Here is a 27,901-nt window from a genome sequence, read left to right on the forward strand (position 1 = left end):
AAGGGTCACACAGATTGCAAGAGGCAGAGTGGAAGTTGATCCCATCTCTACCTGCAAGGCCCTCTTGTCCCCCTCTGTCTCCCTTCCTGACAAAGGGTCTTCTCCTCTCTGGAGGTACAACCTGTGGGCACAAAGAGCTCTGGGGAGATGTGAATTACTGACGTCCTGCAGGGGAACTGGGAAAGGGCTTTCTGATAGAACAATCTAATCTATAGAAGTTAGTTAAGTACAGCTATAATATTTATTTTAACTCACAGGTATTACCAAATTTTAAATACACTATGACATAAAGAACAATTTTGTCCATGGAAAAATGAGATGGGAATTCTAAATAACAGAATTAAAACAACTGTGATTTAATTTCAAGTGCAGAAATCCTGTCATGTGTGATCGGAGGACTCACCAGCTATGAAAGTTACAGGGACCACATAAGAAACAGCTTAGCTGACCATAATTTAAGGCCTTTGTTGGGAATTGTCCTTGTAGGTAATTAGTGACTTTCACTCTTCACTATCTCACATCCAGTGTACATTTTCTATTACAAATATAAAACCTCTGACAACTAGAGTACTCGATCAAAGGCACCACTGGATGGGGAGGGGGGCATTTTTGCATAGCAAAGTTGTCAACAGACATGGGACAGTGATGAATTACAGAATTTGCTTTGTCAAAGAGCATTCAGAATTGCACAAAGCACATATTAATACTGGATGAATGAGTTTTCATATTTTTCACTTATGGGGATTACAGCAGATATTCTAAAAGTTAGTCACCTACCCCATAGGAATTAAATAACAGCAACAAAAAATCCCCACATATGTGGGGCGGGGACTCAGCAACATCTTGAGTAAAAAGGATCAGTCAGGGTCTATTGGGCCATGAGACCTACAGCACTGGAGTTAAGTGGCTTCTTCTCATGTTATTTCTGGAAGCAGAACAGTTAAAGCTCTTCAGTCCTTGGCCCTTAAGCATTTATGGTTTCTGGAAGTGCCACCAAAGATGACCAGCTTGGTATGGAGAAGACTGAAGCCTTGTGGGGGAATATTTTGATTTTTGAAAAGTAAAGAGACAGAGAAGATACCACAGAACACACGAACTAGAGACAAGGCCAGGAGAGGGTGCTGTATGAAAAGACAAAAGTGTCCTGAAGTAGGCACAGTGAAAATGACCACAGCATTTACCTTTATCTTCTCTGTGTTCTCAGTTGGGATGCAGCTGCTGTTCCTCATGGGAACTAAATGAGGTCCTGAATCTGCTAAGGGCCAGAGAAGGGATCGGGGCTTATTCTGGCTTGCATGCTCTTTGCAGAATAAGAAACCCTTCATGTCCACCTCTGCCATGTCACTCTCTTTGCCACAGGCAGGTCCCTTACCAGAGTTACAGAGTTTGTTAACCAGATGCCACAGAGGACCCTGGAACTCTCTGGACCCTTGTCCTTGAGAGACACCACAGAGCCCTGGTCTTAACAAATCAACTAACTGCGAACAAGTAGGGCTCAAACTAGCTGGAAATCAACTCTAAATCAGAAGTTCCCAGTACATATCAGAGGGAACTACTTATAAATTAAGCACAGACTAAAAATTAAAATAGCATTCATGGATAAAAAGAGTATCAATAAACCCTGGACAAGAATAGCCCTGCTCCTTTTTTTCAAGCCATCGGGACATTCACAATTCTCTGGATTCATATTTAATCTAACTTTCATATCAGATCAGGTATTATAAATATTAATGAACAGAAATGATTTAAAGAGACTAATAATAGTAATGAGAAAAGGTAAGAGCTATGGGAATTAACTGTGAAGTTTTAGGGTTACACTTAAAATGTTAGAGGAGTAAAATTGCATAGAAATTTATTACTAATGGAATTGTATAGTTCACAATAAACAATTTAAACAAACAAAAATAATAAAGGAAGATCCAAAAATAGTAAATAAATGCCTCTTTTCCTAAAACATATCTTATTGTACAATATTGATTCACGAAGACATAGCAATAAAATTTCCTCTCTCATTAGGACATACAGTTCCAATTCTAAAATGTTATTGGTGTTGCTTTTCTCAAATGAAAGAAAAATAAAGTCTTCACACTGACTCAAGGTGGGAAGTGGAGCAGGCCCATTTCCCTTCTAGGCTCATCACCTCAGTTAAAAGTAACCAAAAGCTCAGGGTGGCGTGGTATCCACAGTCAGTGGAGGGGCCTGAGTTGTGTCCTGACACCCAGTGAGACAACTGTTCTCTTTAGCAAGTGCTGAAAACTCTTTACAGGCAACATAACAATTACCCTCCACCCTTACCCCTCACCCCCAAAAGGAGAAGCAGAGTGTGTGGATTGTACAGCAGAAGTTACATGGCTGCCTTCACAGTGAGCTCCTACCTCTTAGGGGAAGATTCTCCAGGCCTGGTTGTCCACTAGCTGGCTTCTGACTAATGTGTCTCTCCAGCACTCTCTGTTTTTCTTTTCTTTTCTTTTCTTTTTTTTTAAATTATTATTATTATACTTTAAGTTCTAGGGTACATGTGCATAACGTGCAGGTTTGTTACATATGTATACTTGTGCCATGTTGCTGTGCTGCACCCATCAACTCGTCAGCACCCAACAACTCGTCATTTACATCAGGTATAACTCCCAATGCAATCCCTCCCCCCTCCCCCCCCCCCCCATGATAGGCCCCGGTGTGTGATGTCCCCCTTCCCGAGTCCAAGTGATCTCATTGTTCAGTTCCCACCTATGAGTGAGAACGTGCAGTGTTTGGTTTTCTGTTCTTGTGATAGTTTGCTAAGAATGACCCAGCCATCCCATTACTGGGGATATACCCAAAGGATTATAAATCATGCTGCTATAAAGACACATGCACACGTATGTTCATTGCGGCACTATTCACAATAGCAAAGACTTGGAATCAACCCAAATGTCCATCAGTGACAGACTAGATTAAGAAAATGTGGCACATATACACCATGGAATACTATGCAGCCATAAAAAAGGATGAGTTTGTGTCCTTTGTAGGGACATGGATGCAGCTGGAAACCACTCTCTGTTTTTCAATCACTTCCTGTCTTGGAGACAGAGAAAGAATGAACTTGAATAAGTTCTTTACTAGACACTCAAAGCTTTGTCTTAAAACAAAAACATCCTTAAAAATGTCCATCACAGTTACCTACCTGTGCTGCTTGTAGGCAGCCTTCTCTTCTTCCATCTCCCTCTGCAAGGCTTAAACACAAAGATGTGGGGAGAAAAATACATCCACGTCCTGCCTGACCTGGCAGATTATGTCCAAAAGCAAGGAAAGAAAGAAAAAAATAAAACTTACCTAGTTGTCGTGAGCCTTTCTTTCAGAAGTGGCGATCTGAAAAAGCCAGCACATGAGAAACCATATGTTTAAGGAGTCTAAGGGCCATGAGATCATTTGCATCAGTGCTGAAGGATTCTGCAACTGCTAGGAAGAAGGCTCCTTACCTGGCATCTGTAGTAGTCTTCTACCCACCTCTGCTGCTCTTCTGTGTCTTCCATTATTTTCCTATGGTTTAGAATCACTTTTATCAGGTAAAGCACCATTTTAAGTATGATTTTAAATAACCTGTCATGTTCCTGTTATCCTCACAACTGTACCCTTACACAATCTATCCATAGATAGAAAACACATTTCACATGGTTATAAAAATACAGTATGATAAAAAACTGTTGCTATATTGATTCCTCATCTATTATTTAATGCCTGCTGGGTTCTGAGTTGGCAATTTCCTTACCTACTCTCAGTATGTCCTTAATTTATCCTTCATTGAGCATCACTTATCATAAATCTCTATTCTCCTTGTACTAATATCCTTACTGTATTTCACAGGGAAGAACAACTGGGCTTATAAACAGGCATAGTCCTTTTTAAGGATGTGACTGATCCTACAACAATGCAGTTTCCTAAGGATGATGACAATCATCCTTAGAAGTTTGTGTAAACTGAGTTTCAACACAATCTGCCAGCAGTGGAGTCAGGAAACGTTTTATTACTTCACAGTTGTTGGTCATTGGTAAATCTTATTTATTATTTATTTATTTATTTATTTATTTATTTATTTATTTGAGACGGAGTCTCACTCTGTCGCCCAGGCTGGAGTGCAGTGGCACGATCTTGACTCACTGCAAGCTCTGCCTCCCGGGTTCACGCCATTCTCCTGCCTCCGCCTCCCGATTAGCTGGGACTACAGGCGCCCGCCACCACGCCTGGCTAATTTTTTGTATTTTTAGTAGAGATGGGGTTTCACCCTGTTAGCCAGGATGGTCTGGATCTCCTGACCTCGTGATCCACCCGCCTCAGCCTCCCAAAGTGCTGGGATTACAGGCGTAAACCACTGCGCTCGGCCAGTGATTGGTAAATCTTAATGTACTTTGTTTTCTCTTGTGTGAGTTTTCTCTCTCTCTAAATATGTCTTCTGACCATTTGTTTATCTTTCTGTGTTAATCAGGTATAAACATTGTACAAAGGTTAAAAACAAAATACTCCAACACGGGTTTCCCAAGAGGTTGGTGTTCAGTCTCTGAAGTCACTTGTAGGTGTGTATTTCCTCAACTACCAATTTCAAGCTTCCCTCCGCCTCTGACAGCTCCCTCTCCTTTGCTGCTTGCTCACATTCTTTCATCTCAGCTTCCTGAGATGAGAAGGGAAAGAAATGAATGCATATGATCCAGTAGCCAGTGTGGGATTCCTCTTCCCTTCCAGCATCTGAAGGCTGTGATTGAAAGGTCCCCTGCCAACCTTCCCATATATATACCAACAGATCTTCACAATGAGAGGGAGAATGGAAGCCTCCCATTGAGGGCAAAAATAAAATCAAACTCTGGCCTGCTGGCAAGTCCTCTGTAATTTCAGGTTCCTCTTCATAGCTCTATACTCCTACTCACTAGTAAATAAATCAAGGACTATAAAAAGCTTCTATGAGATGCACTATGCATCCTTCTGGGGTCAGTCTTGTGCTTGACATAGTGAAAGCTCATTTTAGTTCAATGTGGAAAACCAGACCTGACCAACTCATCACAACTAAATCAATCAGGATGGAGCAGGGTACCATTCCTTGTCTGACTCCTCCCATGGGGAGACCTGACTCTCAGTCAGAGGCTGATGCCAGAACCCAGACAATCAGCCTTAGAGAGTTCCTTCCAGGACATGATGTCATTAATCCTGTAGTTCACTACTGCACGTTTCCATGATTCAGGATTGGAACTCTTGTCATCGACTTCAAAGATTCTGGTTGACAGAAAAGGTAAATCTGAGTGCTGGGCACATCTACTAAATCAAAAATAATCTGAATGGCTCCTTAGTCAGGGTGTTATGTCCTGGAAATAGGTGACAACTGCAAACCATCAACCCCGGTGTTGATCGAGTTTAACAAGGTTTAGTTCATTGATAGTGGAGGCAGAAAATGGCAATAGCCTAAAAAGATAGGTTTGCTGTGTTGCCCTCACACTACTTTATTCATGATTCTGATTCAAAGGATCTCATTTGATAATTGATTTCATACGAAGGACAAGTAAAATTCAAATAACTTTAGGAAACAGGGACAAAAACACTTCAAAGAGAAAGTGAATGCACTTGTTCCTGAACATCTAAGCCATCCTTCAGCACATGCTGTCTGGAGTGACCCAAAACAAGGAGTTTGTTGTGAGGTACTGAGGATGCAAGGTGAGCAGGGACCTGTTCCCACCCTAAAGAAGCTCACAGTTTAATGCAAATGAGAAGCCAGTGAGAACATCATTACCCCGGCTGTGCACTTGAGAACTAGGAACACAAAACATGAATCTTAAGAAAAGCAAAGGAGGAGTTCTGCTTTTGAGTGGGGATGAGTGTATCTGAAGCTTCTGATCTCCCATGAGAACAATGGAGAACACCAGACAGAATGTAAAACACATGATTGAACGCATCCAATTGCTAACATGGCACTAAAGGACATGAGGCCAAGATGGATAAGAAGAAAACCTAGGACAAAGGTCAGCCTAGCATTTGGGGCCCATTTCCCTGAGTTTCACTGCTTAATTCCAGAGGGGACTACTGAGACATAAAGAAGCACAGCAGCCTTTGCACACTGCATGGGATTGGATGGAAAACAAGTGGAGTTGAGGGTCTTCCAATGAAGGTGATCCCTACTAAAGTCCAGTAGCTTTTGTTGGGACCCAGAAGAGTCACACACTAGGAATAAAGGTGGACAGGAAATACATTGACCTTTATAAGGACTGAGCCTTCACTGATGCCCTCAATTGCTGACTGGATGAAGGGAGTCCAGGTCTGCTAGTACCCCTGACTATTCACCAGAAGTAGACTCCCATTTTTTCTGCAAGATAACATCCAACTAGGCCTCAGTTTGTTTCTGAATATTTTTTACAGTGTCTCACATTTAATAAAAAATGATTAGCCATATGGCAGGAAAAATGCAATGTAATATGACCAAAACCTAAAGGACTGTGAAAATAGATCTAAAGGTGACCCAGGTATTCAATGTAAAGATGCCAGTACCAGTTCCTCTTCTTCTACCTAATCAATTACAAACAAGAATGTATGAAGGGAAAGGAAATACGCAGATTACAGAAATCATGGCAGGAAGGACAAGCACAATTTTCTAAAGACTTAATTTGCCACAAATATTGCATAAAATATTTTAAAGGAAATTATAATTGTCTCCTTTGGTTGACACATGGTTCATACAACAGCATTTGTGTCAATGAACACATTGACATGTTACTCTTTCTCAGTAGTCATTCTTTGTAGATTTTGTAAAGACTATCTACTTTCATCTTCATCTTTTTTATTTCAGCTTTCACTTCTGCTTCCACAGACCTTTCTGAAATAAAGAGGCCTTTCAGGTCATTTTTCATTCCTGGAAAGAATAAAACCATTTTCTTTGTGCGCATGCATATGTACCTGAGACCTTGGTTAGGGTGGGGAGAGGAGAAGGTGAGAAATCTGAAGGCAGGAAGTTGTTCTTCATCATCCCGGGGCAAACTCATTTCCATGCTATGGGGACTCCAACAAATAGTAAACCTTCCAGGTTATGATTATTGGACCTCCAGGGTCTCAGCTGTAAATCTTTGAATCTCTCATTTGCATTTTGTGACTTTAAGACAGGTTTGAGAAAAGACATTTAGGAAATAATAATTGTACAACACATGAATATACTTAACACAAGTGAACTCTACATTAAAACACAGTTAAGATGGTAATTATTATGTTATGAATATTTTACCACAGGTAAAAATGTTTAACAATTTGAAAACCAAGTAATTACATTTAGCTGAGTTCTATAATTTGTAACATTTCACCACCTGCTCCTTCTTGATCTTCAGCGGAGTACCTCCTTTCTGTCCCTGCTCTACTTCAGATTCCACTTTCCCTTCCCTGACACCAGCCTCATTAAGGCCAGTTTGAACCTAACGCAAAATATTCTCACTAATGACTTAATTTACACAAACAAAGAATTCCATGTGGATATCATGTGATTTTAATCTTCTAAGACATGAAATATTTGTTCTCATAGCTAAGATGCAATGAAAGTCTTATCACAGATGTGTGTCATTTACCTCTGAAATTCCTGAGGTATTCGTTGAAATAATATCTTTCAAGTTCTTTGTAGAATTTTGCTTCCAACTTTTGCACATAGGATAGAAACAAAACATGTACCAGGATTTCAATAGAGGCACCGAGTGATCTGCTAAAAAGATGAAACAGCAACCATGCCTATCCCGCAGTTACTGCTATATTTCATGGGGAAGTAGCTAGTCCAGTATGAGGATAGGAGAAATGTTGAGCACATGCATAAATGAAGAGCAAAGAAACACCATGAGGCATGAACATTTTGTGGCACCCGTGATATTCCTGCTTACAACATAATGGGATAAGTGAGTAGATGACAAAGAGAAAGTAGAGACAATGCAAAATTTTTCAAGTCAAACAGCTCAACTGAATTTTTCTTAATGGAATATTTAAAAATGGTACATGAAGAAAAACTTCCCCCAATTCACATTGAAATATTCTCTGTTCAGCACTAAGTGGGGTAGGGACTGGGACTGTTCAATGTGCCTAGATATCTTCATCACTCATATGCTTTCTGTTTTCTGTATATCTTTAAGGGCAGTGCCAAATGATGTGACAATTACCTATATTGTAAAAATAAAACACACTTCCTATTCCCTTGAATATAAAAAGGCATTGTGATATTAGTACTTTTATTCCAGATCATTGTTCAGAAGAAGGTTCAGCCCCGAGACACCCACACTTTTACTGTGGTGGGCAGCAAGATAAAATGTAGAGCTCAATTCACCCAATGGAGAAAAAGGTTCAAAAGCCAAATCAAATCATGGTACAATTAAGCAGCCAAATTCCTATCAAGTTCAGAGTTTTGACATACTGATCCCTCTCAAATTGCAACCAGGAACATGTACTTTGAATGACATCATTCAAAATGTTATTATTTCCTTCAAAGTTTTTGATGTTATCCTTCAATAAAACATATTAAATCATTAACAATTATTCAGTACTTTTCTCTCTGTTTTTAAAGTGTAATACAGGCAAAAAAAAGGGATTTTACCTTATACTTAAGCATTTCATCAGAGAGAATCTTGTGTTGCCTCTTACTTTTTGAAGATGTTTCTTTGATCCACTGATCTATATAAATATGTAATAAAAACCACAATTTAAAAATACTAATTACAGTGCTAGAAAAACCTATCTTGAACTGTGTAACTCCTAACACAAATGAAAACAACAGTACTTTACATATATGAAGCTTACTTTGAATGTGGACAGTTTATAGACCATATGAACTAGGACACTAGGTGAAAGTGGAAGGACGAAAATAACAGAATTGTGGGAGGTGGGAGATATTTAAAATGAAACCATGAAAAATTAAAAAATTGAAAAGACAATGATAACTTCTGTTCCCAAATGTACATTTCTTCTACAAGTTCTGACTTCTCCTTCTTGACATTAATCTTCTCAGAAACTGGTTGTAAATTAACTAAAAGGAGATAAAAACAATCTCTAAGATTAGGAAAACCTCATAAAATTGAATTACCCTAATGTATTAGCTGCAATCACACACTATCTGGCACCATGATCATAAAATAACTTTTTAGCTTTATTATTGCACTTGAAGATAGCAAGTTAGTTAATTGCTTTTTGAGTCTAAGAAAAGAAATATGAAAATAACAACCCTATTTCGATGAGAATCCTATTTGAAAAATTTCCAAATATTGGGAAATATTTAGTCTCTGCCTGATTGCTCTCCATCAATAGCCACTATTCTTCTTGGAAAATTCCATCAGTTCAAACAGTTTTACCATCAACAGAGATGAAACACACTGAAAATCAAATATCCTATCTATAACTCTTCTATCCTCTAATTAGCAAGGCAAATAAATAGGTCCCTTCAAAAAAGCCCCTCATTTTGGCAAGCTTGATTCACTTCCAGTCACTCTTTGCAATTCCATAGAAGGAACATTCAAAGTATCAACTGATTGGCTACTCAAAAGCCTCCAGTGTTCTCTGCTGCCCAGCAGGCTGCCCTTCTTGAGAACCAGTGCAGGGACTTCTGTCACGGGGTGTATGAAATCCAACAAGCTTAGGTACAATCTCAGGTTTACCACTTAGTCTCTCCAGGATCTGGATGACTCACAAGCCCTCTAAGACAAGCCTTTCATGCCCAAGATGAGAATGTCACCACCCACCATAGACATGAACAGCATGCAGGAAGCTCCCATCCTATAGGTGGAACATAAAACACTTAGAACACAGCCCACAATTCCAGACCCCACTGCCAGGCATTTAATCCTCTCATCTGACCCCAAAGTGCAATCTTCTTTTCTATTTGCTCATTGTAAGAGCTTTGCTGCCCTGAGGTCACTCTTCTCAATACTACCAATGTTGTAATCACTGTAACCAACCCTGGTCTTTGAGGGCCTACTATGTGCCAGACAGCACAGCTCTCAACAGACTGCTACAGGTAATCTTCACAGTCTATGAAGAATGTGCAGAATTCATTCTCCACATTGTACATCAAATTCATTTCCACACATTCTACACTGGCATTAATGGCCCTCTTCACTTAACACTCAAAACACATGTTATAAACCTCTAATATGATACACATTTTGCCCAGCAGTATCTGGGTTGTTCTCTAGGCTCAGGTAGTGTCTTAATCATCTTTCCATTTCTCCAAGAGCCAGGTCACGCAAAAGTATTCCTGCCACCCTTCAAATTCATATCAGCACTTGCTTCCTAAATATTGCTGTGATAACCTAAACTCATCCTATTCTCTCTACTCTTATGATCTCTTCCTCCTCCTACTCTCTTATCTCAATAAATGGTAACTCCATCTATGTTGTTACTAAGTCAAATGTTGTCATTTAGACTTTAACCCAGGAAGAGTAAAATTTTCAAGAAGTAAGAAGTCAACCAGATATAAGGATTTATTGTATTTACTCCCAGTTGAATTTGAGCCCACATGAAATACTAGTGTGAGAAAATATTGAAAAGAAAATAGACACTTAAAAATCTTACCTTGATATACTGAAGGCCTTATCTGGAACAGGAAGAAAGAAAATCAAATTTTATATCAAATCATATTAAGAAATATTTATAGTTCATGATAAAATAGCAAAACTTGTAATCCAAGGAAATTAAAATAATTATTTAGTTCAACATAATAACTTCATAGTGTTGACTCTCAGAAGACAATACTCCAGAATATGATGCTTTGGCATACTCACTGCTTCGAATTAGTGGAGATTGTAAGGCCTCAGAAATAAGCCTTAGAACCCGAGGTCTCCTTCTGACCTTCTCCCACCCACTATATTGCTGATCCGTCTTGGAATCTCTGAGAGGAGCTTTTTATGAATTTTCTTTAATTAATGGAAGTTCCTCCAGAAGAACTATAATTGTCTTAAAATCCCCTCCTAGGAATTTCATGAAATAACCATGAAAGATTAATCACTGGAGAAGAGAAAAAATTAAAAGTCATTACCTTGCCCAGATATACTTTTCATTTATTCTTCTGAGAGTAGTTCCAAGAGATTACCTGGGCCTTTATCTTCATCATAAGACAACCTTTGTTCAAAGTGCAGTTCTGCCCCTCACCTTCCTGCAACTTGTCACCACCTCCCTCACATCTCAGAGGAACTTTGTCCCAGGCAACTTGTTTGTTGCTTGGGCTGTTTCATTTCCCCTAAAAATCATTTACTGCCTCTCTAAATTGCCTACATCTCCATCTCCCTTTCCCCAGTGACGAGGGTGCTGTTTAAGCTTCAACCTTCTGGCCCTTCTTGCAGTCTCACATTTTGGATGGCTCTCTATGTTTATGTCCATTCATAAGTTTGTATGGTTTTCTTATCCTCTTAAGCTGTGTATTGTCAGTTCATTTCTGCAGTGAACCTTTAGAGAGGAGAGTGGAAGCTTTCCTTTCCTTCCACCCATACAATAGAAATATAAATCAGAAAAGTTTAGAAAGGATTTCCTATTTAAGTGGTGATACTTCATAATCTATTTCTGATAAAGAGTACAAAGGTAAAAAACTTATTTTTGACCAAAAGATCTGTTTGCATTCTCTTAAACAAACACCAATCTATTTAATTTTTATAATGTAAATGGTTGATATTGTCATAATTATCATGCTAATAAATCATTTACCATTTCATAATAATTATTTAATAATAAATATTTAATATTAAATAATTATAAATTTAAAATAATTAAATAATTATTAATATTTAATTAATTAAATATAAATAAATAATTATCATGCTAATAAATCATTATTACCACTTCATAATGGTAATAAATCATTACCATTATGAAACTCAATATTCATAATGAAGTCCAAAACCATGAATTGTTTTAAATAATTTCTTTTTATTTATGATTAAGAGTATATCTCTACAGTAAGTTCATATACTCACACCAAGGATAGTTCTCCAAAAGAAAATGGCAAATGTAGAAATCCTCAGGAAGGCAACAATAATGATCAGTTTCCCAGCTTAGATCCAGCTGGGAACAAGCTACTTAAGCAAAAACTCCATGGCTCAAACAGTTACACAATTTGCAGCCACCGAAGAAAAAAGTGATTATACTGTCCTCAGTCAGTTGCTACGAGTAACACGTCTGCACAGCATATCAGAAGGATAGAAGAGAGCAAGAGCACCCACACACAGTCTCACATATGCATCCTCCGCAGATGTTAAAAAATCTCCATGGATGAGATGCTTATATTAGTAAGAATTTGAGAAACAGCAGAAATGAAGGACCATGGCAAAAAAAGGAAGATTAAAACAAGAAAGGAGATTTCTTCCTTCTAACCTTTTATCAACTTAACACATAAAATTTAACATACTATCTTACTTTGCACAATGAAAATTAGAACATAATCCCCAATTTCACAATTATCAGTTATAAAGAAATAGACATTAAATATTTCTGAAAGTAGCTGAATAAAATGTCAACTATTAGATCACATTTGCAAAGTAATCCACTAAAATTTAAAATATGTACACCCTTCATCCAGCAATTCCACTCCTAGGAATCTATACCATAGAGATGAAAGTATAGACATATAAGGACATATGGACAAGGATGTCCGGTGAATAATTGTTCATGGTTACCAAAATCTGAAACAAAGTGAATGCCCATTAACAGGGAATGGGCTTGGACTCATACCTATTCATTCACTCAAGTGAGTTAGAGCTATGTCTGATGGCTTGTAGGAGTTTCTACCAACTATCACTGAGTTGGAAAAGATACAGAAGTCCACATAATATGATCCTTTTACTAAAGCTTTTATATGTATATATGAGTACAGAAAAACATGAAAATGTTTGCACTGAGTCCATGGCTCTCAAACTTTAGCACACAGCTGAATCACTTGAAAGTTTTATTAAAACACAGGTTGCTGAGTCCTGCCCACAGAGTGTCAGATTCAGTAGGTCCAGGGTGAGGTCTGAAAATCTGCATTTCTAGCAAGTTTCCAGGGATGCTGATGCTGCTGAGAATCCCTGCAGGAGATGACTCTAAGGGTTAGCTCAGAGTACAGGAAGGGAAAGTATAAAGCGGGGGCGAGGGGGAATGGGGTCCTGTCCATTATAATAAAAACAGCACTTCCATATAATTCCTTTTAAAAAATGATAGGCTTCCAAGGAATTCCAAAAAAGGCAGGCCCAAAATAAAAATAGTCATGCAGAAAATTGACTACCTGGAACAATATGATATTTGAAATAATGAGAAGGCTCAATGAGAATTACAATATTTCAGTCACAAAGAATCATCCTTAGAAACCCTAAACCTCCCCTAAGAGGCAACCACATCCCCTCAGATATCACCAGGGGATTCCACTGCTTCAAGAAAGATTGCAAGTTACGAGTTTCGTGTTTCTTGCATGGTTGGTAGTTTTGTTAGACATCGTGAATGTGGGATGTCTTTGTAATTATTTATCTTTTCTTCAACGTTTGCTTATTTTTAAATTGACATATAATATTGTACATTATCATGTACCACATGATGTTCTGAAATATACATATGTGGTAAAATGTTTAAATCTAGCTAATCAGTAAAAGCATTACCTAACATCCTAATTACATGTCTTGAAGTAGGATGCAGTTTCTAGCTCACTATGAGCCCTACCCTCTCCTGTGTCTAATGCTGTGCAAAAATCCCTCTGAATCACACTTTTCTCTGGGATTAAGTGGATCTTTACCATTTAAAAATCAGCATAAGTCAAAAAATACAATGAAGAGATAACTTCATTCAGAAATAAGTATCAAATTTTAGTGCTTAAAAGTAACTAAGGTGGAGATCATAAAAATGGCACATATAGTGTGGGATTTCTCTAAGATTCTTGATGTTAATTCCATTAGAGTCTTATGTGAATGAAAACAAAGATTTCCCCTGAGTAAGCTCAGACTGTTTCTGATAACTGTCCTATTCAGATTCTTCAGAACTCAACTGTATGTTCTTGAAAACTCAACATCTTAATTTTAAATGTTTCTTTCAAAATGGTGAATTAACTAGAGAGAGACATTCAACAGGTTGGACTCAACATATTCTGAGTCAGAAATGAAAAGGAATGAATTATTGATCCATGCAACAACGTGAATAATTTCAGAAACATTGTGCTGAACAAAATAAGGCAGACACAAAAGAGTCATATGACATGCATTCATCTACATATATATATATATATATATATATACACACACACACACACACACACATATGAAATTCCAGAATAAGTAAAATTAACCTATGATGAGAAAGGGATTGACTGGGAAGAGAGAGAGTTTACTTTCTAGAGTGACATAATATTGTAGATCTTGAAAGGGGTTTGGGTTATGATGGTATATGTACTTTTCAAAGTTAGTAAACTTACAATTAAGATTTTTATGTTTTGGTCTATGTAACTTTTATTAAAATAAAAATTTATAAGGAAATATTGAATTCTAGTTAGTCAGCTAAACTATTCAGCAGGAAGTACATTGATGCTTGCAATTCAATTGAAAATATATCTGAAATGATATGGACTGATGGATGGCTAGAGGTATGGAAGGGTGGAGAGATATATGTTAAATAATGTTTATTAAAATGTTAACAAGTCAATGCAGTGTATATGAACATTTTCATAATAAAATGTTGGTGCTAATTGGCAAAATCACTTGTCTCATGTCCGTAATTTTTCTTTTGAACAAGAGTTCTAAAATAATTATTATTCATGTTCTATATATTTGGGCAATTTTAGACACAATGTCAATTGGAATTTTTCCCAATTCATTATGAAGCTGCAAAATGCAAGGATACACAGGGAGATCTTGCAGAGGTGCTATTTTCTGGGTTTATGTTTAGAAAGCAAAGACCAAATGGGAAAAACAAGCCTCGTATCTCTTCCAAGGTGGAGGATAAACACTCTGTTGTATATCCACACAAAGGAATTTTACTCATCAGTGAAAAAAAACCAAGCTATTGATATTTAAAACAATATGGAGCAATGTTAAAATGACTCTTCTGGCTTGCAGAATCCAGAACAACAACACATATATTACATAATTCTATTACAAGAAATACTATAAAATACAGATTAGTAGTTCAGAGGCAGGATGGTAGGATGGAGGGAGAAAAAGGACAGACGGTACATGTCAGTCAAAACAAATATTCTCATTTCTATAAGGTGCTTTTAGCCTCTCTCCTCTCCTCTCCTCTCCTCTCCTCTCGTCTCCTCTCGTCTCCTCCCCTCCCCTCCCCTCCTCTCCCCTCCCCTCGCCTCTCCTCTCCTCTCCTATTCCCTTTTCCTCTCTCTCTCTCTCCCTTCTCCACCCTCCCGGCGGGGGTGCGGGTAATGGTGGTGAGGTTTTATAATTTGAGGGTAAAAACTTTCAAAGTATATACCTTTCATTTCTTTATATTTGGATAATCCTAAGGACTTTAAAGACTTTCTGCTTTTAAAGACTTTCGGCAAATCAATGATCTGCACAAGACACATTTTACAAAACAAAGGACAATATAGTACTCATTCATATCCTGGTCATATTACTCATAGTGACTTCTCCATTATAAACATTCCAGAAGGGTGCAGCCATTTATTTTCGCATGATGGGCTTCTCGGGGCTCCCATCACAGTGGTTGGACACAGACTCCCTAGGGACAGTTTCTAAGAGCAGAAGGAAGAGATGACTCAAAAGTTCCTAAAAAGACATCAAACCAGATGACACAAAACTCAAATGACAATTCACTTTTATTTATTTATTTTTAAGCAAGATCTTGCTCTGTTGCCCAGGCTGAAGTGCAGTGGGGCGATCTCGGCTCACTGCAAACTCTGCCTCCTGGGCTCCAGCGATCCTCCCACCTCAACTTCCCAACCGTGCTACAGATGTGAGCCACCACGCCCAGCTAATATTTTTGTATGATTTTGTAGAGAGGGGGTTTTGCTATGTTGCCCAGGCTGGTCTCCAACTCTTGGGTTGAAGTGATCCGCCCACCTCATCCTCCCAAGTGCTGAGGTTACAAGCATGAGCCACTGAGCCTGGCTGACATTTCACTTTTTACAGACTAGCTTTCAGGGCTGTGTTTAATAGGAGTCTAATGCCTATGACTCCTTGTAAATAAGAGTTCTTTATGTTTCCAAACACACATTTATTGAGATATAATCACATACCATAAAATTCCCACCACAAAATTATACAATTCAATGGTTTTAGTATGTTAATAAATCCTTTTTTTTTTTTTTTATTCTATCAAGTTATTTTCAAGCTTCCATTCCATCAACCTTTCCTGTGTTTGGACCATGCTGACCTTGATGTGCACAGGTGTGGGCACAGCCTGGCCAGATATCTGCTCAGAACACCTGCCCCAAGGTCCTCTGTCTACAGAGAGGACTGAGTCCCATCAAAGACCCCATGAAACACTGTGATGGATACCACAGCGTGACACAGCCCAATGACAAGGAAGAAACCATGGCAGGTCTGCTCACATGGGCAGATCGGTAGCTAGGACACCTAGTAGTAGGACCCAAAAGAGCAGCCACAGCACGCCCATGTCCTGGACTTCTCAGCGTGCCCTGAGGTGGCCAGGAAGGAGGTGGGGGTGAGTTAGGGCCGGAGGCAGGGAAGGGGATGAGGATGGTGGATGAATGGCAGTTGGGAAGGGAAGGAGAGGGAAGGGGAGAGGAAGGAAGGGGGCTGTTGGGCACCTGGGAGGAGGAGGAGGTCTAGGAGGAGAAGAGAGTCTGGGAAAGTATCAGGATCAAACCAAGTTATCAAGCGTTGTGAGGAGGCTCAGTTATAGGTCAGTGGATGAGTAGATCAGCAAAGCAGCAGGATGCACGGGGCAAGTGAGCTGGATGCTAGGAGCAGTTGGAGGGACATCAGGGATCTGGTTTTCCCCAAACCTTCTCCTGCCTTAGCAACCGCCAAGCTCTGTACTCGCTTTCCACCAATCCCTGGCACCCGCATGTGGTGCTTCACAGCAGTCACCCTATGTGAGGCTGCCATTCTTCCAATGCCCCCTCCCCAACCTGAGCCCCTCACGCGCCATCCCAACCACAGGTCCTCTGATTTCTGATCCTCCCCAATCCAGCTCCCTGTCCCTGCTTCTGGGCCTCCTTCCTTCCTGAGCTCCCAAGGTTCCCCATGGTCAGTCTCGGCTGCAAAACCTAAAAAACAAATGATGACAAGATGTAACACACAAGCAGAGTGGGAGGCTTCACACCCTTCTTTCAGCAATTCATATAATAAGCAACAAAACATTAGTTGGATGTAGAATATCCTAATAGTAAACCATCTCCATCATATCTGTATATCCATCCATCTATCATCTTTGTATCTTGGGAACAAATGCTGGAGATACATTAATTTTAAGCACACAGGGTACATTTACAAAAATTAACCCTACGTATTTTGTTCATAAAGCAAATCTCAATATATTTCAGAGGAATAAAATCACATAGCATGTTTCTGATCATGTGATTGTGCTAGAAGTCAATGATAAAAAGCTAACTAAAAATTCTTATATGCTTGGAAATTCAAAGTGCCCTTATGAGTAAGATATAAATGTAAGAAAAAGTCCAAAATAAAATGAGACTGCATTCGCAGTCAATGATATGATCATAATATATCAACAAAATGTCTCCCTCTGGCCTGGGAATTCCATTTTGTGTCACAAGATTGTGTGGGCTCAAATCATGCCTAACTTACCTAGACATTTTAACATCTGAAACGGGGTGACTATGTCATTTATCTCTGTCGTCTTACTGCCTGTGAGCATGGACTTTAAATTTTGAACCCTAATTAGGGGAAAATCCCAAGTTGACTCTCATGATTGACCTCCCAGGGATCTCCAAGAAATCTGTGCATTTCAAGAGTCAAATTTCATCAGCTTTTCTCTTGGGGGATGTGGCGACAATATTCAGAGGGCTTGGCAGCACCAAGAGTTATGAGTAGGGAGTACCAAGCAGGTAAATAGGGCATGGTGACCAGGACAGAAGCCCACTGGCAATCACCTTCCCTGGACTTGTCCTCAGCGGAACTTTCTGAAGGCCTTCTTCTTTCTGCCTGATTGCACAGAACGTTCCCAAACTCATTCAGGCCTCGGGTAACTTAAAACCACTGCTTTAAATCCTATTACTATTCATTATTACAGAAAGTTATTGTAAACAGGAAACATCCTATCACTGCTACAGATGGAAAGACAATGCCTTTTACCACAAATATAAAGCAGGATCTATAGTTGGTAGGCCAGTTACAAGGGACTAAAAGGGCATGAATCCTGTGTGGTCTTTAGGTGAACTTGACTGCTTTCAGGATCTTGGTCAGTAGGGCTGGTGCTGGGATTAGAGTCCATTTCAGGGCCCATACATGGAAAGTCTAGTTTGGTTACATACAGGGGTGGCTTCTTCCAGGTCCTCGGGAAGGCTCCCACTTGAGTCACTGAGTGGGTCCCTGGGCAGGCTGTACTAGCCTCAGTCTGCGGATAAGAGAGGCTAGATCTGAGTCACAGAGCTGCTTCAGACTACTGCCCACATTGAAAATGGCCCTCCTTGGTTGTCTCTGTATTTTAAAAATCTACTAAATGTTATGTGATCATTGACCAGGAGACAATACCCAAGGAAATACTTTTAGAAGTCTCTTAGTAATTTACCGGTGCCACCCTTCCATGGGAAAAACAATCCATGCAACACCTTTGCCCAGATGTCAGTTGTGTGAGTCTCTATGACAGGGCTTTTGCCTCCCATATGCCAGGTAATAGCTGGTTCTGATTGGCAGCATTTTTTCGGGAATGGATGCCAATGAAAGAGAGACAGAAAGGGGGCAGGCCAAGTGTCAAAGCCCTTCACAATGGGTAAGGCATCCATCTAGCTTCAAACGGGCTTTTGATGTTGCTGTCATTTTCCAGGTTGTCTACTAAGTATTTTTTTGTTAATAATCATCTCCTGAAAACAAAATGTAAAAACTAGATGGATTCTGAATTTTGGCTGATAATTGTTCATCTGAAACTAAAAATGAAATTTAGTTATTATGTTAGACTAGATTTTTCTTATCACTCTCCCCATTAGATAGTAGTACACATTTCAAAAATCATTTTGTGCACCATATAGTCAACGCAATTAGAGCTTCATTTCCTGAAGTAAACAGTGTTACAATAACTTGTGTAGGTATTTATAGGTCCAAGTTATCATTGCTTTCCTTGACAAAGACATTACCTACTCTTTCCTGAATAGCATCATCAAGTGTATTTTATCAAACACTTTGCAATCTTGCCTTTCTTATATTCATATATTATTTATCTTGAAATAATTTAAGACTCACAGAAAATTTAAAAAATAATACAGAGAGTTCACCTTTACCCTTCACCCAGCTTCCTCAAAATATAACCATGACACATAATCTTGGTATGTTACAAAATCAGAAAATCCACAACGGCACCATACCATCAATCCACTTACAGATCTTATTCTGATTTCACATTCCTATATGTACTTTCTTATGGCATATATGTCTATGAGATGTTATCATGTGTATATATTTGTGTAATCATCATCACAATCATGATATAGAAGTGTTTCATTTCATCAACATCACAAAGACAGTTCTGGTTGCTCCTCTTTTGTAGTCAAACTCTCCCTCCAGCTCTAACCTTTGGAACCTAACAATATCTTTTTAATCAGTATGATCTTGTCACTTCATGAATAGTTACATAAATGGAATAACACAGTATGTGACCATTTGAGATGGACTTCTCTCACTTAGCATAATGCTTTTTGAGATTGTTCTAAGTGTTGTGTGTATCAAATAGTTTACTATTACTGTTGAGTAGTATTTCATTGTATAGATGTACCAGTTTGCCTATCCAGTAACATTTTGAAAGGCATTTGGGTTATAATTTTTAAGTGTACCATTCTGTAGTATTAGTAATATTCACAATGCTGTACAACCGTCACCACTATCTATTTTCAAAACTTTTCCAACACTCCAAGCAGAAACTCCATACTCATTTAATTAGTAACACCCCATTGCCTTCTCCCCCTAGTCTTTTGCAACCACAAATTTACTTTCTATCTCTATCAATTTGCCCATTCTAGAGATTTCATAGCAGTAGAATCATAAAATATTTGTCCTTTTATGTCTGGCTTATTTCACTTGGCAAATTGTTTTTAAGCTTCATCCATGTTGTAGCATGTATCAATCAGAAGTGCATTATTTCCATGGTTGAATTATATTTCATTGTATGTGTACACTACATTTTATTTAACCATTCATTTGCTGATGAACATCGGTTTCTACCTTTTGGCTTTTTTGAAAAACGCTACAATGAACACTGGCATACAAGTATCTGTCATTGTTTACTTTTTTTTTTTTTTTGCTGATTACTTGGGAGTGAAATTGCTGGATCATAAAATAATTGTATGTTTACCTATTTGAGGAACCACTCAAATTTTTTCCACAGCAGCTGCATTTTACACTCCCACCAGTAATGAATGAGCATCCCTATTTCTCCAAATCCTCACCAACACTGGTCATTTTCCTGTTTTTTTTTTTTTTTTTTTTTTTTTAAATGGACTTCCTAGAATGTGTAGAGATATCCCATTATGCTTTCAACTTGCATTTCACTAATGATTAATGATATTAAGTTTTTATCATGTGCATATGGGTCGTTTCTGTATCTTCCTTGAAAAATGTCTATGGAAATCCTAAGTCATTTTAAAAATTTAGGTTGCTTGTTTGTTTGTTGTTGAGTTGCAGGAGTTCTTTACATCTTCTGGATAATAAATGCTTACAGGAATGTGTAATTTGCAAATATTTTCTCCCATTTTACAGATTTTCTATTCACTTTGATAATGCCCTTTGATGCACAAAAGGTTTTAATTTTAATGAAATACAATATATCTATTTTTCTTTTGTTGCTCCTGCTTTTTTGTATCATATTTGAGAATCCCTTACCAAATCCAAGGTCATGAATATTTACCCATATGTTTTCCTCTAAAATTGTTATAGTTTTAACTCTTTTATGTAGGTTATTGGTCCCTTTCCCATTAACCTTTATATGTGGTGTGACGTAGGAGTCTAATTTCATTATTTTACATGCAACTATCCAGTTGTTCCAGTATCATTTGTTAAAGAGAATTTTTTTTTTTCAATTGAATGGACTTGACACCCTTCTCAAAAATCAGTTGTCCACAGATATATGTGTTTATTTCTGGAATCTCAACTCTAGTCTATTGATCTATATGTCTATGCCGGTACCACACTATTTTGATTACTGTAGCGTTATCACAAGTTTTGAAATCAGGGAATGTAAGTTTTCTATTTTTTTTTCTTTTTGTTCAAGATTGTTTTGGGGAACTTGAGGACACTTACAATTCCATGAGAATTTTACGATTAGTTTTTCCATTTTGGCAAAAATTCCTGTTGATATTTTGATAGCTATTACATTTAATCTGTAGATTGCTCTTTGGGTAGTATTGTCACCTTAACAATATTTAAGTCTTCCAAACCATACACATGAGATATCTTTCCATTTGTTTAGGTTTTCTTGTGTTACTTTCAACAATGTTTTGTTGTTTTCAGTGTACAAGTCTTTCACCATCCTGATTAAATTTATTTGTAAATATTGTATTTTTTGGATGTTATTTTAAATAGAATTGGTTTACTAATTTCCTTTTCAGATTTTGATACTGGTATACAGACATTAAACTTTTGTGTGTTTTTTTCTTGTACCCTGCAACTTTTCTGAATTTGTTTTACATTTTTTTGTAGACTCTTTAGGACTATCTCTATATAAGATCTTATCACCTGTGAATACACATAATTTTACTTCCTTTTGCAATTTCGATGACTTACTTTTATACCTTACCTGATTGTTCTTCCTGGAACTTCCAGTACTATGTTGAATAGAAGTGGCAAAACTGAATATTCTTGTCTTGTTCCCAATCTTAAGGGGAAAGCAGTCAGTCTTTCACCATTGAGTATGATCCTAGCTGTGAGTCTGTCATAAATGTCCTTTATCCTATTGAGGAAGCTTCCTTTATTTCCTAGTTTGCTGTATGTTTTTATTATAAAAGCATGATAGATTTTTAATGAATTCTCTGAATCCATTGACATGATCATGTTGTTTTTCTTCTTCATTATATAAATGTTGTGCATTATATTGATCGATTTTTGTATGTTGAAATGCCCTTAAATTTCTGGAACACATTCAGTTTAGTCGTGGTATATACTCCCTTTAATATTCCGTTGGATTCAATTTGCTACTCTTGTTGACTTTTTCATCCATATTATTAAGGGATATTGGTCTATAGTTTTCTCTTTTGAGATGTATCTGCTTTTGGTGTTAGGATAATTCAGGCTGGCCTCTAGAGTGAGTTAAGAATTGTTCTGTCATCTTCTAATTCTTGGAAGAGTTTTAAAAGGACTGGTTTTAATTCTGTTTTAAATATTTGGTAGAATTCATGAGTGAAGCTATCTTTGCCTGAACTTTTCCTTATTGGGAGGATTTTAATTACTGATTCTATGTCTGTACTTGTTATAAGTCTCTTGAGAATTTTTAGTTCTCTGTGAGTCAGTTTAAGTAATCCATGTGGTTCTAGGAATTTCTCTATATAATCCAGGTTATCTAATTTATTGACATACAATTGTTCATAGTGTTCTCTTATAATCATTTTTATTTCTGTAATGTCTGTAGTAATGTTCTCACTTTCATTTCAGCTTATGGTTATTTGTGTCTTCTCTTTTTCTTAAGTTGTGAGTTGAGCTACAACTCTGTTTTTTTTTTCTTTTTTAACTTTCTATTTCATTTCTCTCCACTCTAATCTTTGTTATTTCCATCCTTCTACTAGCTTTAGATTTAGTTTTCTCTTCATTTTATAGCTTCTCAATGTATAAAGCTAGATTGTTCATTTGATATCTTTCTTTTATAATGTAGGCATTTACATTACATATCACATAAACTTCCCTCTGAGCATTGACTTCATTGCATCCTATACTATTTATCATGTTGTTTTTCCTCATCTTCATTTCTTTTTAAGTGTTTTCTAATATGCCTTGTGATCTCTTAATTCATTGTCTCAGAGTATGTTGTTTACTTTCCAAATATTTGTGATTTGTACAGCTTTCCTTCAGTTATTGATTTCTATCTTCACTCAATTGTGGTCAGAGAAGACACTGTGTATGAATTCAGTCTTTTTAAATTCATTGAGACCTACCACAGGCCTATGCCATAGGTCTTGTGGCTTAACATATGTCCTATACTTGAGAATATTCCATATGTACTTGAGAATATTGTGCATTGTGCTGCAACTGGGTGGATTGTATATATCTGTTATATCTAGTTGGCTTATGCTGTTATTCATGTTCCATTTCATAACCGAACACAAGGTTTGAACCCTTCAACTATGATTTTAGAACTGTCTATTTTTTCCTTTTAAATTAGTCTATTTTTACTTCATTCATCGTGGGGCTCTGTTGTTAAATGCACCTATGTTTATCACTGACATATTTCCCAGGTAAATTTACCCTTTGATCACTATGTAATGTCCTTCCCTGTCTCTTGTAACAATTTTTTACTCAGTTCCAAAATGCCAAATATTAGTATAGCTACCCCCAGCTCTCTTTTCTTTACTGTTTGCATGAAATAACTTTTTGCTTCCTTTCACTTTCAATCTATTTGTGTTTTGAGATCTATAGTGAGTCTTCTGTTGAAAGCATATAGTTCATCATGGCTTTTAAAAATCCATTATGGCAATCTTCGTCTTTTGGTCGGAGAGTTTAATCCATTTATACATTTTTTTTAGTATTTTTAATTTTAAAATTAAAATTGTATACATACATGGGGTACAATGTGACATTTCTTTGCAGAAATATATTGTTGAATGATCAAGTCAGGCTAATTAAATATCCATAACTTCACATACTTATTATTTCTTTGTAATGAGAACATTAAAATCCAGTCCTTAAATAATTTTAAGTACATTATACAAATAATACAATACATTATTATTCACTACAGTTACCATGCAATGCAATAGATCACCAGAACTTAATCCTCATGTCTAACTGAAATTTTGTGCCCTTCGACCAACATTTCCCCTTTCCCCATACACCCACCCCAAGTCCACCATTGTTCTCTCCACTTCTATGAGTTTGACTTTTTAAGATTACACATATAAGTGATGTCACGTCATATTTATCTTTTGTGCTTGACTTATTGCACTTAATATACTGTCTTCTAGGTTCATCCACGTTGTCACAATGGAAAAATCCTCCTTCTTTTTTTATGGCTGAATACTGTTTCATTTAAATTATATATAGTTAAAAATGTATTCATGTGTTGATGGGTGATGAACTTTTCTTTTCTCAGCTATTATGAGTAATAATGCGATGAACATGGCAATGTAGTCATGTCTTTGACATACTGACTCCATTTCTTTGGATATATATCCAGAAGTGGACTGCTGGATCATACACTAATTGTATTTTTATTTTTGGGTGGATCCTTCATACTGTTTTCCAAAATGGCTATACTAATTCACATTCCCATCAACAGCATACAATTGTTCCCTTTTCTTCACATTCGTATCAGCATTTAATCTTTCATCTTTTTGATAACAGGTATTCTAACATGTATGAGGTGACAACTCACTGCACTTTTGATCTGCATTTCTCTGATGATTAGTGATGTTGAGTATTATTTGATATATCTGGTGGCCATTTGTAAGTCTTCTTTTGAGAAATGTCTACTCTGGTCCTTTGCCCATTTTTTCAATCCAGATATTTGTTTTCTTGCTAATGAATAGTTTGAGTTTCATATATATTTTTAATATAAGCTCGTTTTGTGATGTAGTAATCCATCTTCAGTCTTGACCAATGCCCTCACTTGTCAAACAGGCTCCCCCTGACATTTCCTGTGAGGCATTAGGCAGTCTATTGTATGTCTCAATCATAGCATTTTGCCCAAGGAAGCTTCAGGTTTTAGTTATCCAAACAATGTTTTTCAGCAATGACTGCTGCTTTCTCACACTGAGTGGACTCCACATTAGGTGAAACAGAGATGACTGCCTGTGTCACTCCTTCAGGCAGCTCCCAGATGGTTAGGAAAGACACATGGAATAATTTGTGAGTATGGTCTGTTCTGCTTCCTCCAGAGTCTAGAATCAGAGTATCACACTGGGAACACAGGCTGACATCTTTAAGATGGCTACAGAGCCATGGAGGGGGCAGGGCAATGTGAAGTAAAACACCACAAAGATTTCCTATCATTTCATATTTGCTTTCTTTTTGATTCACCACATTTTGTTTGTGTTGCTATAAGACTTCAACTGTTTGCCAGAGTTCTGACAACTTTGTTCTAACTTCTGCTTATTTCTCAGTGTTACTGTGAAGGAACAGCATCTGCAGCTGCCCACTTCACTATTTTGTTGATGTTTTATCCTCAACAGCTTGAGAAAATCTTCTCTAGAATTCCACCCTTCTGTTTTTCCCTCACTCTCTTGCTAATACACAAAACTTCTTTATTCTCCATGTCATACCCACTTCCTTATTCCCCACTGTCATACCCACTCAGCAACACAGAACCTTAAATGAACCCAAACATCCACCTCTTTCTTACCTTCATTGGGACTTTCTCACTCACATGGATAAAAATCACACAACCGGCATACTGGTTCCACTCCACATTTGTGGTCACCAACTGCAGGTGGATTTTCCACTATGCTGAACAATCAGACAATATGGATCATATGTCAGCAAATCTTTTCAATGTATGCAAGAACTCTTCTGAGCCTGTTCCTTTCTCCTCAAACATTTGACCATGGGTTCCTGTTTGCCCCTTCACTCTTAAAATATTACTTTGTTTCCTAAAATCTCTCAACATCCTCTTGGACGTAGGAATTTAATTTCACTCGAAACATCTTATCACTCCTTCCTGCTGCATAGAATAGGTTTTCCCACTCTGACCAAAGCCCAGTCCCTACAACTCTGCAGCAGATCCCATTTTTCTCTACCTTATCAGGAAATGTCTTCTATCATTCATCTCTTTGCTCTCCTGTATTTTATATCTCTCCTCTATGCTTGTTCACTCTAATTAGCACTTACACAAACTCAATCCTCTCTTGTCGTTAAAATAAATGACAAAGATCAATAAGTGAGATCATGCCATTAAAGGAACATCAGGTGCAGCAGACAAGTGGTAGGGCATTGCTCTCATATAATCACACCTTTATCCTTCACTGTTTTAAAACTGTCAACCAGGTTTGTTTTGTGTACTTTAAAAATATTTATAGATTCACAGGCAAGATGGCTGAATAGGAACAGCTCCGGTCTGCAACTCCCAGAGAGACCAATGCAGAAGGCAGCTGATTTTTGCATTTCCAACTGAGGTACCTGGTTCATTTCATTTGGACTGGTTAGACAGTGGGTGCAGCCCATGGAGGGCAAGCAGAAGCAGGGGGGGTGTCACCTCACCCAGGAAGTGCAAGGGGTTGGGGAATCCCCCCTAGCCAAGGGAAGCCCTGAGGGACCCTGCCATGAAGGATGATGCTATCTTGCCTAGATACTATGCTTTTCCCGTGGTCTTTGCAACCCACAGACCAGGAGATTCCCTCAGGTGCCTACACCACAAGGGTCCTGGGTTGCAAGCACAAAACTGGACAGTCGTTTGGGCAGACACCAAGCTAGCTGCAGGAGATTTTTTTTGGTACCCCAGTGGCACCTGGATCACCAGCGAGACAGAACCGTTCACTCCCCTGGAAAGGGGGCTGAAGCCAGGGAGAAGTGGTCTAGCTGAGTGGGTCCCACCCCCACGGAGCCCGGCAAACTAAGATCCACTGACTTGAAGTTCTTTCTGCCAGCACAGCAGTCTGAAATCAACCTGAGATGCTTGAGCTTGGTGGGGGAGGGGGCATCTGCCATTACTGAGGTTTGTAGGCGGTTTTCCCCTCACAGTGTAAACAAAGCCACCGGGAAATTCGGACTGGATGGAGCCCACCACAGTGCTGCAAAGACACAGTAGCCAGACTGCCTCTCTAGATTCTTCCTCTCTAGGCAGGGCATCTCTGAAACAAAGGCAGCAGCCCCAGTCAGGGACTTATAGATAAAACTCCCATCTCCGTGGGGCAGAGCACCTGGGGGAAGGGGCGGCTGTGAGCACGGCTTCAGCAGACTTAAACGTTCCTACCTCCTGGCTCTGAAGAGAGCAGTGGATCTCCCAGCACAGCGCCTGAGCTCTGCTAAGGGTCAGACTGCCTCCTAAAGTGCGTCCCTGACCCCTGAGCCTCCTGACTGGGAGACACCTCTGAGCAGGGGTCAAAAGACACCTCATACAGGAGAGCTCTGCCTGGCATCTGGTGGGTGCCCCTCTGGGACAAAGTTTCCAGAGGAAGGAACAGGCAGCAATCTTTGCTGTTCTTCAGCCTCTGCTGGTGATATCCAGGCAAACCCCAGCAGACCTGCAGACAAGGGGCCTGAGTGTTAGAAGGGAAACAGAACAATAGCATCAATATGGAAAAAAAAGGACAACCACGCAAAAACTCCATCCAAAGGTCACCAATGGCAAAGACCAAAGGTAGATAAATCCACGAAGATGAGGAAAATCCAGCACAAAAAGGTTGAAAATGCCAAAAATCAGAATGCCTCTTCCCCTCCAAAGGATCACAACTCCTCGCCAGCAAGAGAACAAAACTGGACAGAGAATGAGTTTGATGAATTGACAGAAGTAGGCTTCAGAAGGTGGGTAATAACAAATTCTTCCAAGCTGAAGGAGCATGTTCTAACCCAATGCAAGGAAGCTAAGAACCTTGATAAAACATTAGAGGAACTGCTAACTAGAATAACCAGTCTAGAGAAAAACATAAATGACCTGATAGAGCTGAAAAACACAGCACAAGAACTTCATGAAG

The 27,901-nt window shown here is 38.4% G+C and overlaps 1 protein-coding gene and 1 long non-coding RNA gene across 2 annotated transcripts in view; both read right to left on the reverse strand.

The window, feature by feature from the left end:
• Positions 1-27,901, reverse strand: part of NUDT11 (nudix hydrolase 11) — a 526,486-nt gene that overhangs the window by 103,090 nt on the left and 395,495 nt on the right. The window lies entirely within an intron of this gene.
• On the reverse strand, positions 8,609-10,836 carry LOC126946606 (uncharacterized). The gene is made up of 3 exons (XR_007722720.1): positions 10,752-10,836; positions 10,543-10,564; positions 8,609-8,649 (listed from the first exon to the last, which is right to left on the reverse strand). It is a non-coding gene; the product is annotated as an uncharacterized LOC126946606 (long non-coding RNA).

This window comes from Macaca thibetana, chromosome X (assembly GCF_024542745.1).
Source record: "Macaca thibetana thibetana isolate TM-01 chromosome X, ASM2454274v1, whole genome shotgun sequence".
NCBI lineage: Eukaryota > Metazoa > Chordata > Mammalia > Primates > Cercopithecidae > Macaca > Macaca thibetana.